Genomic DNA, 16,319 nt, shown 5'->3' with positions numbered 1-16,319 from the left:
CGACACATGTAAACATTGCCATCACGGTGTTTGACGTCGCGGAGGTAGAATCCACCCCACTCGGCATGATCTTATTAGACGCTGAAAAAGCTTTTGACCGAGTGGGGTGGGACTATCTCTGGAGCGCGTTGTCTAGGATGGGGTTTGGGGGGAACTTCCTGAAGGGCATGCAGGCACTATATGATAATCCCACGGCTTGCATTAGCTACGGGGGCTTGACCTCTTCAGAATTTCCAATTATGCGTGGTACTCGCCAGGGCTGTCCCCTCTCACCTCTTTTATTTGCGCTTTCTCTAGAACCTTTTTTGTTTGCCCTACATTCCCAAACTTTGATTGTACCTTTCAGCTTCCGGCTCACAGGAGCTGAAAATGACAGCCTATGCGGACGACATTGCCATCTATACTTCTGATATTGGAAAAGCATTGAAAGGGATCTCTATAGAGGCCTCGAAATCCGAGAAGGTGTCTGGCTATAAACTTAACCCACAGAGGACACAAGTTGTAGCCAACTACTCCCCTGCCGTGACCGTCCCCGAGATCTGCAAAGATGCTACCTATTTAGGGGTTAAAATAACGGCCAAAATACAAGATATTAACAATATAAACTATAATGAACTGATTAAACAAACCGTTCTACTACTAAAAAAATGGAATAAATTGCCCCTGAATCTGATTGGAAGAATTAATCTCATAAAGATGAAGATACTGCCAAAGTTTGTCTACTTATTTCGATCCATTCCACTGACATTAAACAATCAGTTCTTTCAGCATTTAGATAGCGTTCTGAGTCGTTTTATATGGGGCTATAAGAAGCCGAGGAGGTCACTAAAACTGTTAAAGAACAACACAAATATGGGAGGGCTTAACTTTCCAGACTTTAAACTATATTTCTGGTCAGCATTTTTTACACGTTTGCGATCTTTACTCCATGGAGAAAGAGCTTTATTTTTTCATTTTTTTATGTTGAAACAAGACTCACTTTTCTTTTTACTCAGAGTTAATGACCCAAATTATTACAAGAGGGTGAGATTCAAGACTGCTAGAGACATTGTTAGGATCTGGGGTAATATATTAACATATCGTAAAACATCTTTCTTTCATCCAAAGCTTCCGTTATGGGGCAACCCAGGTCTCCCGGCTATCTTTACGGATAATATCACTCACAACTGGGCGGCACTTGGGATTAGGGTTTTGGCGGATTTGTATGACACGCAAGGGTTCTTGGTATTTAATACGCTTAAACGAATATATGAGTTACCGGAAGCCACAAGATACAAACATTTACAGATACATGATTACTTGATTAATAAAAAAAAGATTCAAAATGTTGCTGATTGCGATGTATGGACCTGCTTATACTCAAATAAGAATAAATCAATCATAAGCGAAGCATACAAATCACTCAGTAACTTTAAAACGAATGATAGTGCTAAACTAGCCATGAAGTGGGGCACTCAACTGGGCCTAAATATTACTCCGAAACAAATAGAGCACTCTCTTTCTAACATCAATAAACTTTTACGGTCATCCAGCCTTAGGCTTCAACAATTCAGAACAACCTGCATGCTCTATTATACCCCTGAAAGAATTTCTAGATGGTCCCCTAATGCTGTTTATGGTGATCGCACTAAATGCCCTAAATGCTCAGCCGACGCAGCAAATTTAACACACATGTTGTTTTTATGCCCCAAACTTAAGAAATATTGGGGGGACATACAGAATGTACTGAGAATAAAGAATATTATGTTACCTACCTTCACGGCTGCTTCGGTCTTATTAGACTCTTATTCCATGTCATCTCCACAATCTGCTCTAGTTTCTATACTTATGTCTTGTGCTAAATTAACCCTGGCTAGAGCCTGGATCTGCACGGAACCACCGACGGTTTGGGACTGGTGGGCACTAGCAACAGAGATACATGCCATGGAGCTAGCCCTAGCACATCTTAGGGGAATGCGCCCACTGATCAAATTTAATAGAAACTGGGGAACCTTCCTAGAATAAAAATTACTCATTGCTCCTGGGTTTTTTTTTCTTCTTTTTTTTTCTTTTTGATATGTATTCATGCTGACTGACCACGAATTTGGAACTTTGTCTCTGTCTTTGTATATTACTTTATCTGCAATATAATATATTTACTCTGATGTTCTTTAATTCATGTATGTACTTATTTATGTTTTGTTTATCTGTCAGCTTGTTAAACAATAAAAAAATTAAAAAAAAAAAAAGAAGTTTCACTGGGGTGGGTGGGCTATGGGGCAGTCAAGGGAGGGAAAGCACAGGTGTGGGAGCAGTGGTAGAAAATTACAAAAAATGTCCTCAATCTCGGATTTGTTTTAGAAATCATGCATTCTATATACTATGACATTTTGCCCCCCGGAATTATCTGTTTTCATTGAAAACTATGAGTAACTTAATTAAGTTTACATCCTGGAATGTCAATGGACTCAGGTGCCCATGTAGGCATAAATTAGTTCTGAAATATCTTGAACAATCAGACGCACAAATTTTCCTTCTCCAAGAGACTCACCTGAGCAATCTGGAATGTAAAAATATCTTTGCTAAGCATCGATGTATAGAGCTCTTCTGTTCTTCGGAACAGGTAGCTCATAATAGAGGGGTGGCAATTTTAATTAAGCGAGGGGCAAATGGTAACATTAAATCTGTAGATTCAGACTATTTGGGGAGATGGATTATAGCCCAGATTAAAACAGGCGGGGGGAATTAACTAATGTCTCATTTTACGGGCCAAATGTCGACGACCCATTTTACATCAACAATTTACAGGTAAAGCTAACAGATAGGTCTACCCCATTAATAATAGGTGGATACTTTAACGTTCTTAGTAACCCAGGAAAGGATAGGTCCAACTTTAGCCACTACGTCGGTGCCCCACGTATTCGCCAAGCCCTAATTAACATGATGTACGACCTGGGGCTCATAGATGTTTGGAGGACCAAGGAAGGGAGTAATGCAGGCTTTACTTTTTTTAGTAAAAAGCATGGTCATTCGTCAAGAATAGACTACATTTTGGCAGATAGACCTGGTTTTGAAAGAATTGGGAACATTGCTATCTTACCAAGTATCCTCTACGATCTTCCTCCTCTCTCCTTCACCTACTCTTACTCGAGCTCCAGGCAGAGTTCCAGGCCTAGGTGGACATTGAAGAGGGCATGTCTCTCTGATTCCGACTTAATTAGTACAATGAAAACGTCTACTATTGCTTTTTTTTAAAACAACATTGGCTCAACTTCCCTAGATGTAGTTTGGGATGCTTTTAAAGCAAACCTTCGGGCGGAGCTGCAGTCTGATCTGTTCTAAGAATAGGTAAGAGTCTCTGGAGCTTCGGGAGTTGGAGAGGGAGATAGGGAATCTGGAGAAGATGAGACTTAACACCTCACAAATACACACAGACGAACTGTCCCGTATTAATGCTGATCTTGAGCGTCTCCGTCAGGGCTATAGAGGCAAACTTGAATCAAAAAATAAAGCACAGTGGCTGACACATAATGTGCAGCATTATGAGTACGGGGAAAAAGCAGGGGCCCTCCTGGCTTGGAAAGCCGTGGCTGACCGGGTTAAAAACAACATTAATCAGTTAATTGTAGATGAGAAGGTAGGAACTTCAAGTGAACAAGAAGACATGCATAACTGTCTCCTTTCCCTATTTTCAGATCTCTACAAGGAGTAGGCTTCCCCAGGTCTGGACAGGATCAGAGATTGGCTAAGATTAAAAAAGCTATCCGGCCTCACTGCAAGCAGTCAATGTGTCCTGGACTCTCCTATCACCGAGAGCGAGGTTTCGGCTCACATTGATAAGATTAAAAGTAATAAAGCCGCAGGGATGGACGCCTTACCAGGCGAGGTCTATAAAATCATTCAGGCAGAGCTGATTCCAAGATTATGTGAGCTATTTAATTTTGTATAAAGCCAAGAAAGGATCCATGCAGGGCGGACTCCTATAGGCCAATCTCTCTGCTCAACGCGGACTATATGGTCTTTATGTCCATCTTAGCAGGGAGATTGGCTAAAATAGCCCTGCAGCTGGTAAATACAGATCAAAAGGGATTTATCCCAGGTAGGCATTTACAGGAACAGACTTTGCAGCTGATTGGTACCATCGATTTTTCTGTCGCTCGGTTGTCTCCCCTTGCTGTGGCAGCTTTTGACGCAGCGAAGGCTTTTGACCGTGTGACTTGGGCCTCCCTATGGGAGGTCCTGAGAGCAATGTGATTCGGCCCAGTCTTCATACAGACACTAATCAATTGCTACCAGGGTGCCTAGGCAGCGATATTGCTTAATGGTATCATGACGGCGAGTTTTAATATCTCAAGGGGAACAAGGCAGGGCTGTCCCATTTTGCCCTTACTTTTTGATCTTTACATTGAACCCCTAGCTCAGGCTATAAGACTCGATGAATTAATTACCCTATTTAGTGTCCACTCCTACAGAAGCAAGCTTGCTCTATATGCGGATGACTTGCTGCTGTACACCAACAACCCCGCCGAGGTATTACCAAGAGTGGAGGCCCTCCTTGAGGAGTTTGGCCTGTATTCGGGTTACCTTGTAAACTCTTTGAAAACTGATGTAATGATGTGGAACGTCAACAAATGGACTGGCAAGATAAGCAGTGAATTAAGATATCTGGGTATCACGATTGTGAACAACATAGATGATATACCAAGGGTTAATCTCAAGAGGATCTCAAGGGAGATTGATCAGCTGTTCTCAAGATGGGCTAATCTACCGCTTACAATTTATGGCAGGGTAAACTTGGTTTAAATGATTGTCTTGTCAAAATGAATATACCTCTTCAGTACCATTCCCCTAGAGTAATAGAGAAAATACAAAGTAAAATAGGATCTTTTATTTGGTCCAACAAAACGGCCTGATTGCCATGGAAAAAATTAAAGCGCAAACTCCAGAAAGGGGGTTTGGCACTCCCAGATATACTCTGGTACTCATATGCGTTTCAGTTTAAAAATATCCGGGCTTTACTTTCTACGGCGGGGGAATCTAATTGGGGGAAGATTTTAACTGAGATGGTGGCTTTTGAAGGTGGCGGGGAGGGTTTTTTGTACAAGTTTGGTGCACCCAGATTTTTTAAGAAAGTCCATTTGAAGGCCTTACTTAATAGCCGCATTGAAATTGGGGTATAGGCTCAGGAAAATATGTGGGATAGGCTACTATTCCGACTTCGCCCCTATTTGGGATTCACCGGGGCTACCTGAGAGTTTAATGGACCCCCTAACAATCCCCATTAAGAAAGCTGGGCTTAGGTTTTGGTCAGATCTTGTTTCCACAGATGGGGTGCATCCCTGGGAGGCTTTAGGGCTAAAAGTTGGGGATTCCCTTTCAAGATTTACATATCTTCAACTAACCTCCTGGTACGCTGCAGAGAAATTACTTATCTGTGGTAATTGGGAAACCGAGCTCCAATGCCAGAATATCCACCCAATTAAAAAAGGAGGTCGGTTTCTGGTATAGGAAGATGTTGGAAGTGAGCAAAACTGTGGGCCTCTCACAACATGCAGTATGGGATTCATCAGTGTTGGAGACTGTGGCCCCAGAAATGTTCGAGCCCTCTTTGCAGATGTTATACAAAGTAGTTAAACCCACTTCCCTAAAGAAGAACCACTTTTACATAATTAACAGGTTGTACTGCACTCCAAAGAAAATTGCTAAATTTGCACCCCTCGTCTCTTCAAAGTGCCCTAGATGTGACTCCACCCAAGCTGACGATCTGCATATATTTTAAGAGTTTGGGGTCTTAAAGGGGTTCTGGCAAAATGTAGAGTGTGCGCTGGGCGCCACCTTAAAAGTTAATCTTAAGCTTGTTCTATCTACGGTTATATTTGGCATAGATAACAACCCCTTGCTCGCATTGACTGGTAGACAGGAAACCCTTTTAATGTACCTTATTTTAATAGCCCGAAGAGAGATCTGTAGGCTATGGAAGGATCCATCTCCCCCGCTTTATGAGAAATGGCTACGGGTCGCTCTGGTCACGGCTCAGTTGGGCTCGGGTCACTTGGTAAGTGACAAGCCCAGTGTTTGGACACAGCTTCTCGATTGGGGCAAATAAATGAGGCTGATTTAAGTTTTTAGTCCAATGATTACACCAGGCTTTGTACAAAAAAGAAAGCTGGCCTGGTCGGCTCATAGCGAATACAACAGCAGAAACCCCGGGCGCTCAAGTTAGAAGGCTGGTTTCAAGCTTATATTTGCATACTTTATGGTGAGATGAGGACTAAAATAAATAAATAAATAATATGATATTCCCAACTTTTTCCGGATATACACCCAGTTCTTTACAGCCTGCAACAAGATTTTTAATCTTACTTTTTTTTAAATTTTGGATCTCCATACTTGAAGAGGAACTGCTCCGGTCCATCAACCAAATCACTAAGAAGCGCCCCAAACATAACGCCTAATGCAGAGTCATCTGGTTTATTTAATAACATAGAAAAATTCTTAAACTGAAAAACATGTGCATAAACACATAAATCAGGAAGGGCAAGTCCCCCTTTCTCTAACGTTCTCCTAAGTCTTTTCCAAGATATACATGGGCTCTTAGAGGCCCAAATAAAACTTCCAATCCTGCCCTGCTTTTTTCCTACCTCATTTTAATCAAAAGGAAGGGGTATATTATTAAAAAGAAATGTGATTTTGGGGAGTATAATCATTTTAACCAAATTTATCCTGCCATATAAATTGAGAGGGAGATTGGCCCATCTGACCAATAACCTTCGTACTTCCTGACTGATCTTCTTCCAATTGGCCACTGGGACATCAGCTAGCCTCTGGGTAATTATAATGCCAAGATATCGCATTGTGGATTTAACCCCCGAGGTCTGAGAGGGCTGATTCCACTCCATGACTTCAGTTTTATCCCTATTGACACTGTAACCGGAGACCTTCCCAAACCGTTCTGCTCCAGCCCAGAACCTAGGGATACCCTCCTTGGGGTTCTGCATATAAAGGATAAGATCATCCGCATATAAAGCCAGTTTGGCCTCAAAGTTTTTATATCTGAATGGAAGAATAGAGAGGTCTTGTCTAATTAGGGCTGCAAGAGGTTCAACATAGGTATTAAATAGCAGAGGGGACAACGGGCATCCCTGCCTTGTTCCCCGCATAATGCTGAACCAATCTGTTAACTCCCCCTTAACTAAGAGTCTAGCTCTAGGTGCACTATAGAATAACTGTACCGCTTTTGTTACATTCATGGGGAATCCAAAAGTTCTTAGCGACTCCCAAAGGTACGGCCAGTGGACCTGGTTGAACGCTTTAGCAGCGTCTACTGCCACCAAAGTCACGGAAAGATTGAAAGATTCTGCCAGATCTACTACCCCCAACATCATAAAAGTAAATTCATTCAGCAGCCTTCCTGGGAAAAAGCACCTCTGGTCTCCACGAACAACACTCTTTATAGTTTTAGCAACTCTAGCTGCCAGTATCCCAGTGAACACTTTATAATCTGTGTTCAACAGGGATATAGGCCTATACGGTTCAGCTGCCAGTGGGTCCTTATTTGGCTTTAAAATTAAAACAATCGTTGCCTCAGCCCACGATATTGGTGGGTCCTCTCCTTCTATCAAAATCTTATCAAACAGCTCTTTAAATCCTGGTATTAAACAATCTTCTCGGGATTGATACATTTCAACCGGTTGACATTGATGATGGTAGGAGAAAGAGGAGGCCAATTAAATTATCGCAAAAACATTTGTCTCATCTAGTAGGTTTTCATAGAGGTTGGTAAGGGGGTGCTGACACAGTGGAGAGAGAGGAAGGAATACATAAGTATGGTTAGATCCATTGGGAGCAGAATAAAAAATGTTTGTATATGATCAAAGTGCCGAAACTACCCCCTGGAGCTAAAGAAAATAATGAGTCCCTGGAAAACAAAGTTATTCACCGGGCTCCCTATTCACAAAAGTAAGCTTACACTTTTGTGTAAGTTTACTACTTTTAGGTATTCACCAAAGGAATTTACAAGTAGTATCTTTACTTTCTGCACTCGGGCGGAATCCCCATACTCAGGGTGGAATCTCCACCTTGAGTGCGGAGATTCCACTCTGGGTGTGGAGAGTACACTCCTCACCAGGATTGTATTCTCCGCACCCGGAGTGGAATATGCGCTCATGAGGCGGAGATACCGCCCGAGTGCACACGTAAAGACACTAGAGGTAAATGCCTTTTGTGAATACCAAAAACCATAACAAAGTGTGCATGTACCTTTGTGAATTGTGCCCTGGGTGAGGCCCTATAGGCTGTGCTACTCCCTTATTAGATCTGACATACTGGAAGTAAGGCATTGTTAGCTACAGGCTTCACAGTTTGATTATATAGCTATAGACACAAGTAGTGAGGAATATGTTGAAGGACTAGTGAACTTATACTTGTGCACCTGCCCACCTAATAGTTCCTTAATACAATTTAAGTATAATTTACCATTTTTAAGTCATCATCTCCTTGTCAGTGGAAGAGATCCCTGCCCAATGTACATCACAGATCAGCTACAATTCAATAAAGCTTGTAAAGAAGGTTCTGTCCTTCATGAAGTTGGCTGACTGGAGAATACACACATTCCAGAAGGGGCCATGAATGTATGGTCGCCATCCCACAGGGGACCGACTATAACGGGTTCTTGGGGGAATATTGGACATAATGAAGTGCAGAAAGATGGTGGCAGTATGGCCATGGTGCTGGGGCAGCAGTCAGATGACCTCTCTAGCATTATAGATGACAGTCCCCTACTCAAGATCCTCTCATGGAACATAGCTGGAATTAACTCCAAGATGATAGACCCAAACTGGGGAATTTTTATTGACAACATCCATATATGTGTCTTTCAGGAAACGTGCGCTTTGAATCCTAAGCATAGGAAAAGGTTTTTATCAATATATGTTCTGAAGCAACACCATCCTCATCTGGGTAGCCGGCAGGGGGGTAATCATATGGATTAGGACCTCCCTCACATGCAAGATAAAGAGACTTACTCTTAGTTCTGCAGATATCCTACATGTGGATATTTCTTCCAAGGGGACGCAATTCAATCTGTGATTGATTAATTTACATAATTGATTCACAAATAGGAATCACGGCTAAAGTACTCTGCTATAGTTAGTAGATTTTCTACGGAGAGACAATACAGGGACTCATTTGATGACAGCTGGTGATATGAACATAAAATATGAATCTCTTAGATTTCATGCAAGAACTCATGAGTGAGGAGGATGAGGAAAGAGGGATGCCAAGGTTGTCCACCCCACCGCTCAAGATAAGCTATAAGGTTGCATTGCAACTAGCCTCCATTTTGCTTAATTTTGGCCGGAAAGCCTGTAATGGGCACTCCAAATAGGACAAGGGGCATATTTCACCTTTAAGATGACAAACAAAAAGTGTGAACATAGATAATATCTTATTGGACATGAGTCTTTGGCCCAAATTACATGGCATGAGGGTCATTAAGCGGTTTAGCAGTGACCATAAGACCCTAGACCCTGAGATGAATTATATTACCTATTTGCACACAAAACAGATTTCCTTTAAGGTGGAACCCCCAATAATAACATCAAACAATCGTAGGAGTGCAAAGTGGCCCCAGGTAAAAGAAAGCTTGACCTTAACCAGCCTCTTCACAGAAGTTGAAAGGGATCTCAGAGTTAAAAGATATAACTGAGATGGACCTATTGATGGATCTAATCTGCCAGGTTAAGAACATATTTCACATAACTCCCAAGGCTAGTGTCCAAAGCGCAAGCTGGCAAAATGGTACTATGAGGATTGAAAACAAGCTAAAGTAAAGCTGGTTACTGCAGTGAAACTTGGTAATAGGATTTTCATTCAAGAATGCAAACATAACAAAGAAATTCTGTGAGGAGTCCATTTGGCACGATTTAGCCAGGGTAGTCCTATAGAAGGATAATCGTACTTTCAGGCACGTAATGGCTAAAGGTGTACCCTGTGAAGTAAGCAAAGATGATTTCAATATACATACCTTGGAAACTAATTTTTCTACATTATACTCGGAAGTAGAAAAGCTGCCAATACATGCTGTTAAGAAAGGCGGATGTAATGCGATGGATAGGGGGTCCCCTGAATTACTTTTCTTCACTATGGAAGAAACTATCTTAGCCATAGGAAACTTGAAAAAGGGGAAGGCATGAATGTGATCCCTAATGACCTTTATAGCTCAGAGCCCAAAGTATGTGGTTATATCCTAATAGAATCTCAAATGTAACTTTCAGGGGGACTGATATCCCAGAAACATGGAAAGGGGCGGAGACCATCACCATTCATAAGAAAGGCGAAATGGTTTCCTGTGAATTATAGACCAATAGATGATGCTCAGAAAATTTTCAGTTAACAGTAATTGTTAAAGATCCATACCTGAATGGAGGAAAAACAGATATTGTCACATCTACAAGCAGGATTTAGGCCCAATATGAGAAACAATTGACCAAGTGTAGGTTTCTCTTAATTATATGGAAGTGGGTCTTGATTAACAGCATTGTATTCGTGGACCTTAAATCGGATTTTGACTTGATGCCCAGAGAAACGTTATGTGCCACTTTAAGGTAACGGGGATGCTGTCAGAAATGCTGAATTTTGTGTTTTGTTTACATTAAGGGAATTGTGCACAAGTTAGGTGGATCAGAGATGGTAAAGTGACAGGGCACATTAATGTTTCTCGTGGGCGTTCCTCTTTCTGTGGCCAGAACCTTGCTGTATGCCCTATACCACCACAATGAAAACACTGTGGTCCAGCCGTTGGCAGTCTGAGTACAGGAGGACCGAGTATGACTGTAACAGGGTCCGGTTTCCTCAGGATAGAGGGTCCAGGGGGACGATGACCCCCACTTCCTCCAGGTCTCCAAGGTGTCCGCTCTCTGCCCTTCTGGATTTATAGTGCTCTGCTGTAAGCATTGGCTATCTCCTCAGCTGACTCTAGTGTGAGACGGGCATGCTGTGAACCCACTTTTGTATTGGAGGATGAAGGGATGACAAGTACTGTTCTAAATACATTTTGGCCATTATCTCTTCCTTGGCATTGGCTATGGGTATTAACCACCTGTCACCCATGTCCTTTACTCTGAAATACAAAGCTCTGGGTGTCTCTTAAAGCCCCTCTTTATTCTGTTGCAGTCGTATCATGTATGTCTCATCGTCAATACCTAATCGTTCCAATACATACTTTCTAATGTCTGCATATGGGATCACTCCTTGCAAATTTGCTGCCTGATATGCTGGCTGTAGGTCTCCTGATAATAACAGACCCAAGTATTGACCCCATTTGTCCGTGGGCCTGGCTGCTGCCAATGCCATTCGTTTGAAGTTGTTGAAAAAGTAGTCAGGATCTCCACCGCTCGCATACTTCTGCATGGCAACAAGAGTAGAGAGGTATGACCCCTCTGTTGCCCTATGGCCTCAGCTAGCTTTCCCATGGCAGTTTCTTGTGTCTGGCTTTGACCGGTCAATGCCTGTTGTAGCTTTTCTCAGTCCTCTTCGGTCACCGATAAGAACTTCTCCATTACCTTTTCCAAGTTCCGTTGGCTCTCTATCATCTGGGTGATCACGGCCTCCATGTCTCCAGATCCCACCTCTGACTCCACCTGTGGGAGGGCAGGCCGGATAAACAGACGCGGAGACTGAACATATTTCTTAATGGAGGTATTTTATTTGGTCTCTCAAATTTCACCGCCTGGTTATAAGGGACTTCTAGGTGTATCTCGGTTCTTCCTCTTCCTTCCAGTATCCTTGTTAGTTCTTCCCACCGTCTCCTGGTTGGATGCTTTCACCAGAGGCTCATAAATGAGAAAACAAAGGAGCAGTCAGTAAATGGGAAAAAAGGGAGAGATGCAATTCCTTCACCTCACCCGTTTGGTGCACCAAGGAAAGAAGGGGGGGGAGAGTTAACAAAAAACAATAGAAAGAACAAATTATTGTGGAATGCTTCTTTCATGGTTTTCTCCAACATAGTTTGCAAGTTCTCTCCACAGTTTGGGGTGAACACCAACTATATTTAACAGCTTATCAGTGGTTTTGTCCAGTGCCCCGTCTTTAATAATTGCCCACTATGTGTCCTGGATCAATGGTGTGAGGGGTTTTGTGGGATGTGTCTAGTGAGGACAGACAAAACAGTGACAGGTGCTAGTCTTTTCATGCTCCCGACCTTCCTGACATACTCGTTTCCTAAGCAGTTAACCACCCGTCCCGTCAGCACCCACCCACTCCGCCGCGACTCTCATGATTTGCGGTCGCACTTCCACATACTTCGGTGGGCACCACCACTCCTTGCTCCAGCTCTCGGATACTTTCTCTCGTGTTCCCTCCTCTGGATTTCTCAGGACTTCAGCTTCTGTCGAATTGTCTCCGTCTCCTTTCCACGATTCCGGGTCCCTCCTCATTGTCTCCGGATCGTCTGTTTTCTCTCTCTCCACAAGAGTCTTTCCGGGGTTAGCTCTACCTCCAGGTGTAGGCTTCATTCAACTGGTCTCATCCTGTGAGGACATATGACAGGGAGGGGTTCTTTCCTGGAAGTGGATGGGATCCTTGTTTTGATTCCGGGTCACGTCCTGCCTCCGGTCGTCGGAGCGCGGACCTTTGTCCGGTTGTGCAGGTATGTTTTGGGGGCCGGGATGGATTTCCATCACACACTACTTTTGTCATGCCAATGGCATCCTTAAGAGAAGGATTCTTCGCTACCCATAGCCGTTCTTGGATCTTCCTACTCTTGCATTGCACTATAAGCTAAAACCCTTATCTCATCCCCATCCCACCAAACTGTCAATGCACCGATACATCTACCAACATAGACACAAACTCATCAATCATCTCCCCCACATACTGTGGTTGCTTATAAAACGTATACAATGCCATGACAACATTAGTTTCTTTTGCAAACTATGGTCCAGATGTAGGTAATCCGATTTTACCGATTCTAAAATACGGAATTTTACCGAATCGGTATTTTAGAATCGGTAAATGGTATGTAGATAAAAAATCGGAAATAAATACCGAATCGGTAAAATTCGGTAACGGACAATCGGAAAATACCAAATCGGTATTTACCGATTCTGTATTTACCGAATCTGTATTCACCGATTCTGTAATTACCGAATCGGTAAACCCCATGCATTCCTATGGGCCAAAAGGCCCATAGGAATGCATGGGGAATACCGAATCGGTAAATACCGAATCGGTAAATACAGAATCGGAAAACAAACAAAAGTGAAACTCAAGTAGGCAGCCAATCAGGTGCTACCACCCTCCCCCTCCCTCCCAGGAAGTGGCTACACAGGCTTCTGCAACTAATCAGAAGCTTCTGGAAAGGCAGTTGGAACTGAGCTGAGTCACAGAGCAGCAGAAAGGGTTTGGTGCACTTTTAAAACTGCAAAATGTCAAGCAGCAAAGACAAAGAGCAGCCTGAGAGGAAGAGAAAACTCATATTCAGCAGCATGGAGTTGCAGGTCCTTGTGGAGGAGGTGGTGAAGGTGCACCTCAAACTTTTTGGCAGGCAGTCCCTCACTGTGGCAGAATCTACAAAAGAAAAATCTGGCTGGACATTTTAGACAAAGTAAATGCAGTTGGGGTTACCACCAGAGACGCAGAGGACCTCAAAAAACGGTTTTATGACCTCAGGAGCCAAACAAAAAAGAAAATGTCAGACCATCACAAGCAGGCATCAAAAACCGGCGGAGGCAAGAACCCAGCACCCCCCACACTGACCTGGAGGAGATGGTGGCCTCAACCATTGAACCAGAAAGCGTCTGCGGACTGGGAGAAGTGAACAGCTCAGCCAGAGCTGCAAGCAAAAAAGGTAAGACAAACGCACAGCATTCCCCCCATATCATCATCCTTACCTGTACCCTTTGTGGGCTAGTGAACCCCAGACCAGTACTGCTAGCACTATACAGGGCCAAGGCATGATGCCATATGTAGTCAGGGAATGTAAGAACATGTCATACAGCACAACAACCAACTATTGAAGGAAATGATTGCATAGAGATTATAGCCAATTGAAATATATTTAATTGTAGTGACTGTGAGACAGTAGCGCTTAGCTAATGTACGCTCATATGTCCACAGGTGAAACGTCTCGCAGGCGTTCGCAGGAGACTGAAGGCATACCAGCTGAGAGGGAGGAAAGTCAGGAGGCAGGTCCTACTACCCACAACGTACCACAGGACACAGGTGCATCAAGTAGCCATCCTCCTGCACAAGACTCAGAAATGCCTCAAGAGTTCCTGGCGTCCCCTGCCAGATCTCAATCCCCTCTGTTGCTGTCATCCCCAGAAATGCCACCATCACAGCATGATACAACACCTGCATCACAACCAAGCAGGAGGCATGTTGTGGCCCCACTCCTAGAAATGGAGTCAGCAGCAGCTGACATGGAGGGAGATGAAACACACAACTTGCCTGTAGATGTCAGCTCTGGTACAACGCACTCCAGTGCAGGGATGGCCCATAGTGGTGCAAGACACCGCAGAGTCCAAGAAAGGCCAGCAGATGCACCAGTTGAGGGTCCAAGTGTGTTCCGTGGTCTGGAGGGGAGCATGGTGAGAATACAGAGGATGCAGGGAAGAGCCATCCAGGCATGCCAACGACAGGTGAGGTCCCTGAACAGCAACATAGGAGAAATAGGAAAGGGCATCAGTGAGCTTGTTCAAGTCAACAAAGAGATGGCAGCAGGGATGCGCAGAATTAGCAACTCGGTGCAGCTACTATGCACCAAAATAGACACTGATTTTGATGCAAGGCGCAAGGAAAGGCAGCGTGCACATAGACAAAGTAAAGCCATCAACCGCCTGGCCACTGCCACATCCCTATTATGCAGGAGAAGCAGTAACATGCAGGAGGCCATGACCCAAAGCACCAACGAGGTCACTAGGGGCATGGGCAGGATGACCAGTGCTCTTGAGGCGCTGTTGAATGCCCAAACTGCACATACAGCAGCTCTGGATGTGCCTGTAAGTGAGGAGAACACAAGCAGGAGCAGCATTGGAAGCGCCCTTGTCCCAGAAACAAGGAGGAGCAGGCGCCACGCTGAGGCCACAGGCCAGCTAGAGAGTGAGCAGGGTGAGCAACCTACAAGTGGTAGTGGGAAGCGAGGAAGGAAATGACTTGTACAGTTCGTGGTGAAGTGAACCTGGACTGACATCATTGCAGTTAAATAGTTTGTGTTGCACATTTGTGCTTTCAAAACCTACCTCGTTACAGAATTAAACTACTTTTGGTGCATACCTCACCTGTCTGTGTCTTTTTACTTACTTAAAAGTAGTTGCGTGTGATCTCATCCCGTCTGTGCCTGCCATCAGTTGGTGTTGCAACTCCAGATGCGTGTGGTTCAGGCACTGCTTCCTCGTCGTCATGGTCCTCATAATCTGTGAGATTCACTTCTGTGCCCCTCTTGACTGCAAGGTTGTGCAGCATTGCCCAGGCTGCAATCATCTTGCAGCAGGTGATTGGCGTGTACTGCCGGGCCCCCCCACTCTTGTGGAGGCAGCGAAACCTGCTCTTCCACATGCCAAAGGTGCGCTCCACAATGTTGCGGGTTGATTTGTGCGCCCGATTGTATCTCCTCCGGCTTGGTGTTGTGGGGTTGAGGTAGGGAGTGAGGATGAAGGCCCGGAGGGCATATGTACTGTCCCCTAATAGTAAGAAGAGTAAAATTAATCACATGCACACACACACATCCACCTGCAATACGTATCAAGGAACTTTCACACAGTCTGTTACCTAGCAAGTATCCTTCTCCAAATTCCCCTGCAGTCAGGCGTGCGAAGATCCCACTGTTCTGGAAGAAGTAGGAGTCGTGGGTACTCCCGGGGAATTTGGCTACTAGGTCAGTGATTATGTACTTGGCATCACAGATCACCTGTACATTTATGGTGTGGGTGGACTTCCTGTTCCGATAAATGTACTCTGTGGCAGCAGGTGGGCAGATTGGTATGTGGGTACCATCAATGCAGCCAATTATGTTGGGGAAATGCGCCATCTGATAAAAGTCAGTTTTTGTCCTTAGCAGTTCTGCATGTGTTGCAGGGAAGCTGATGTAGTGCTGCATCCTCTGCAGCATGGCATCAAGAAATCTTTGAAAGAAGCGTGACAGACAACTCTGGGACACCCCGCCTACCGCAGCAACCACACTCTGGTAACTCCCAGATGCAAGCAGGTGTAGGCTGCACAGTACCTGCACATGGGGTGGGATGGCGTGTGTCCTTGGGGTTGGATGTTCCAATAGTGGGTGGAGGTCCCTGATTAGGTCCAGGATAGTTTGGGGTGCCAGCCTGTACCTTTGTAGGATCTCT

Source organism: Lissotriton helveticus, chromosome 6 (assembly GCF_964261635.1).
Source record: "Lissotriton helveticus chromosome 6, aLisHel1.1, whole genome shotgun sequence".
Taxonomy (NCBI): Eukaryota; Metazoa; Chordata; class Amphibia; order Caudata; family Salamandridae; genus Lissotriton; species Lissotriton helveticus.
This window is presented reverse-complemented; position numbering follows the sequence as displayed.